General features: G+C 37.5%; 1 non-coding gene across 1 annotated transcript; it reads left to right on the forward strand.

Annotated features, from left to right (window-relative positions):
* Window positions 1–2,014: 2,014 nt before the first annotated feature.
* LOC112787590 (small nucleolar RNA R71) lies at window positions 2,015–2,118 on the forward strand. Its single transcript, XR_003194995.1, has one exon. It is a non-coding gene; the product is annotated as a small nucleolar RNA R71 (small nucleolar RNA).
* The last annotated feature ends 2,841 nt before the right edge of the window (window positions 2,119–4,959 follow it).

A 4,959-nucleotide genomic window follows, 5' to 3' on the forward strand; every position in this document is an offset into this window, starting at 1 on the left:
TTTAACACCAGCTTTTCTTCCCTTTCTGGCGTTAAACGCCAACTTGTTGCCCTTTTCTGGTGTTAAACGCCAGTCTTGTGCCATTTGCTGGTGTTAAACGCCCAGAATGGTGCCAGACTGGACGTTTAACACCCATTCTGCTACCCTTACTGGCATTTAAATGCTAGTAAGCTCCTCCTCTAGGGTATGCTATTTTTAATGCTATTTTTCATTCTATTTTTGCTTTTTCAGTTGTTTTTGTGACTTCACATGATCATCAACCTAAAGAAAATATAAATAACCATGGAAAATAAATAGATATAATTGAATAAAATTGGGTTGCCTCCCAATAAGTGCTTCTTTAATGTCAATAGCTTGACAGTGGGCTCTCATAGAGCCTCACAGATACTCAGAGCATGATGATGGCCTCCCAACACCAAACTTAGAGTTTGAATGTAGGGGCTCTGTTTGACTCTGCTTTGAGGGAAGCTTTTCATGCTTTCCCTCCATGGTTATAGAGGGAGATCCTTGAGCCTTAAACACAAGGTAGTCCTCATTCACTTGAAGGACCAACTCTCCTCTGTCAACATCAATCACAGCTTTTGCTGTGGCTAGAAAGGGTCTGCCAAGGATGATGGAATCATCCATATTCTTCCCAGTTTCCAGGATTATGAAATTTGTAGGGATGTAAAGGCCTTCAACCTTTACCAAGACATCCTCTACAAGTCCATAAGCTTGTTTCCTTGAATTGTCTGCCATCTCTAGTGAGATTCTTGCAGCTTGCACCTCAAGGATCCCTAGTTTCTCCATTACAGAGAGGGGCATGAGGTTTATACTTGACCACAGGTCACACAAAGCCTTCTCAAACTTCATGGTGCCTATGGTACAAGGTATTGAGAACTTTCTAGGGTCCGGTTTCTTCTAAGGTAATTTCTGCCTAACCAAGGTATTCAGTTCATTGATGAGCAATGGAGGTTCATCCTCCCAAGTCTCGTTACCAAATAACTTGGCATTCAGTTTTATGATTGCTCTTAGATATTGAGCAACTTGCTTTTCAGCAACATCTTCATCCTCTTCAGAGGAAGAATACTCATCAGAGCTCATGAATGGCAGAAGTAAGTTTAGTGGAATCTCTATGGTCTCTATATGAGCTTCAAATCCCTTCGGTTCCTCATTAGGGAACTCCTTGGAGGCCAGTGGACGTCCATTGAGGTCTTCCTCAGTGGAAATCACTGCCTCTCCCTCCTCTACAGGTTCGGCCGCGTGGGACATGTTTATGGCCTTGCACTCTCTTTTTGGATTTTCTTCTGTATTGATTGGGAGAGTACTGGGAGGGAGTTCAGTAACTTTCTTACTCAGTTGACCCACCTGAGCCTCCAAATTTCTAATAGAGGACCTTGTTTCAGTCATGAAACTTAGTGTGGTTTTAGATAGATCAGAGACTATGGCTGCTAAGCTAAAGAGACTCTGCTAAGAATTCTCTGTCTGTTGCTGAGAAGATGATGGAAATGGCTTGCTATTGCTAAACCTATTTCTTCTACTATTATTGTTGTTGAAGCCTTGTTGAGGCTTCTGTTAGTCCTTCCATGAGAGATTTGGATGATTTCTCCATGAAGGATTATAGGTGTTTCCATAGGGTTCTCCCATGTAATTCACCTCTGTCATTGCAGGATTCTCAGGATGATAAGCTTCTTCTTCAGAGGAAGCCTCCTTAGTACTGCCTGATACAGCTTGCATTTCAGACAGACTCTGAGAAATCATATTGACTTACTGAGTCAATATTTTATTCTGAGCCAATATGGCATTCAGAGTATTAATCTCAAGAACTCCTTTCTTCTGAGTTGTCCCATTATTCACAGGATTCCTTTCAGAAGTGTACATGAACTGGGTATTTGCAACCATTTCAATAAGTTCCTGGGCTTCTTCAGACGTCTTCTTCAGATGAAGAGATCCACCAACAGAGTTGTCCAATGACATCTTGGACAGTTCAAACAGTCCATCATAGAATATGCATATGATGCTCCATTCTGAAAGCATGCCAGAAGGACACCTTCTAATCAATTGCTTGTATCTTTCCCAAGCTTCATAGAGGGATTCGCCTTCCTTCTGTCTTAAGGTTTGGATTTCCACTCTAAGCTTACTCAATTTTTGAGGTGGAAAGAACTTTGCCAAGAAGGGATTGACCTGCTTTTCCCAAGAGTTTAGGCTTTCTTTAGGTTGTGTGTCCAACCATGTCCTAGCTCTGTCTCTTACTACAAAGGGAAAAAGCATAAGTCTGTAGACCTCAAGGTCAATCCCATTGGTCTTGACAGTGTCACAGATTTGCAAGAATTCAGCTAGAAACTGATGAGGATCTTTCAATGGAAGTCCATGATACTTGCAATTCTACTGCATCAGAGAAACTAATTGAGGCTTAAGCTCAAAGTTGTTTGCTCCAATTGCAGGAATTGAGATGCTCCTTCCACAGAAGTCAGAAGAGGGTACAGTGAAGTAACCAAGCATCTTCCTTGCATCTCTACCATTGTTGTTGGGTTCGGCCATGTTTGTTTTGTCTGCTTCCTTTTCAAAAATTTTTGTTAGGTCCTCTCCAGAGAGTTGTGCTTTAGCTTCTCCTAGCTTTCTCTTCAAGGTCCTTTCAGGTTCAGGATCAGCTTCAACAAGAATGCCTTTGTCCTTGTTCCTGCTCATATGAAAAAGAAGAGAACAAGAAAGTATAGAATCCTCTATGTCACAGTATAGAGATTCCTTGAGGTGTCAGAGGAAAAGAATAATAGAAGGATGAGGTAGAAAGGAGAATTCGAACTTATAGAGAGGGAGTGAGTCCGAATTGCTAATAGAGGAGAAGTGTTAGTCTTAAATAGAAAAAGGTGAGGAGGGAGAAGAATTTTTGAAAACAAAATTAAAAAAAAATTAAATTAATTAAAAAAATTAAAAAAATGGTTGATGGTTTTCGAAAATTAAAAGTGAGAAAGTGGTTAAGTGGTTTTGAAAAAGATTTTGAAATTAGCAATCAAAAAGATATGATTGAAAATTATTTTGAAAAAGATGTGATTGAGAAGATATGATTGAGAAGATATGATTGAAAAATAATTTAAAAAGATTTTATTTTTAAAATTAATGACTTGGCTAACAAGAAATTTAAAAGATATGATTCTAAAATTCAAATATTCAACCTTTCTTAACAAAGAACTAACAAACTTGAAATTTTTGAATCAAATCATTAATTGGTAGCAAGGATTTTCGAAAATAGTGAGAGAAAAATGGAAAGGATTTAATTTTGAAAAAGGTATGATAAAAAAATATGATTTGGAAAAGATTTGATTTTGAAAAATTATGAAAATTTGAAAAAGATTTGAATTAAAAACTAACTTACCTCCCTTGTTGTCCTGGCATTAAATGCCCAGAATGGTATCCATTCTAGTGTTTAACGCCCAAAATACTACCCTTTTGGGCGTTAAACGCCCAGCCAGGTACTCTGGCTGGCGTTTAAATGCCAGTTTTCCTTCGTCACTGGGTGTTTTGAATGCCCAGCTTTTCTCTGTAATTCCTCTGTTGAATGTTCTGAATCTTCAATTCTCTGTATTATTGACTTGAAAAGACAAAATTTTGAAGTTTTTTTTGAATTTTTAATGATGAAAAACAACAAAATGAAACTAATCATGGAGAACTAAGATCAGATAAACAATGCATGCAAGACACCAAACTTAAAAATTTTCATATTGGAGACACTAACAAATTGAAAATGCATATGAAAAACAACAAAAGATACAAAACAAGAGAATTTAAAGATCAGACCCAATAAAATCATCAAGAATGACTTGAAGATCATTGAAGGACATAATGCATATATTCGAAAAATGCAAGAAAATTAAAAATATGCAGGACACCAAACTTAGAAATAGCCACTAGACTCAAACAAGAAACACACATTATTTTTTATTTTTATTATTTTATTTATTTATTTGTAATTTTTCGAAAATTAATTGGAAAAAGAGAAAATAAGGAATTCAAAATTTTTAATGAGAATTCCAGGAATCATGCAATGTTAGTTTAAAACTCCGGTCCAGGAGTTAGACATGGCTTACTAGCCAACCAAGCTTTCAGTGAAAGCTCCGGTCCAAAACACTAGACATGGCCAATGGCCAGCCAAGCTTTAGCAGATCATTACATTCAACAGAAAGATTGACATAAATCAACAAGCTGTTGTGATGATAAGTTGAAACCTCGGTCCAAAAGATTAGACATGGCTTCACAGCCAGCCAGACTTCAACAGATCATCATGAAACTCTAGAATTCATTCTTAAAAAAATTCTAAAGTCATAGAATAATTTATTTTTTTGAAGATTTTTTCGAAAATAAAAATAATAAAAAACAAAAAGCTCAAAATTAAAATAAAATTACCTAATCTGAGCAACAAGATGAACCGTCAGTTGTCCAAACTTGAACAATCTCTGGCAACGGCGCCAAAAACTTGGTGCACGAAATTACAATCACACTTCTGCAATTCCTCACAACTAACCAGCAAGTGCATTAGGTCATCCAAGTAATACCTTACGTGAGTAAGGGTCGATCCCACGGAGATTGACGGCTTGAAGCAAGCTATGGTCATCCTTGTAAATCTCAGTCAGGCAGATTTAAATGGTTATGGGATTTTGATAATTGAAATATAATTAAAACAGAAAATAAGATAGAAGCACTTATGTAATTCTTTGATGGGATTTCAGATAAGCGTATGAAGATGCTTTGTTGCTTCTGAACCTTTACTTTCCTATTGCCTTCATCCAATCATTCATACTCCCTTCCATGGCAAGCTGTATGTTGGGGGATCACCGTTGTCAATGGCTACCGTCCGTCTTCTATATGAAAATGGTCCAAATGCACTGTCACCGCACGGCTAATCATCTGTCGGTTCTCACTCATGTTGGAATAGGATCCATTGATCCTTTTGCGTCTGTTACTACGCCCAACACTCGCGAGTTT

The sequence above is a fragment of the Arachis hypogaea genome, chromosome 20 (genome assembly GCF_003086295.3).
Source record: "Arachis hypogaea cultivar Tifrunner chromosome 20, arahy.Tifrunner.gnm2.J5K5, whole genome shotgun sequence".
Taxonomy (NCBI): domain Eukaryota; kingdom Viridiplantae; phylum Streptophyta; class Magnoliopsida; order Fabales; family Fabaceae; genus Arachis; species Arachis hypogaea.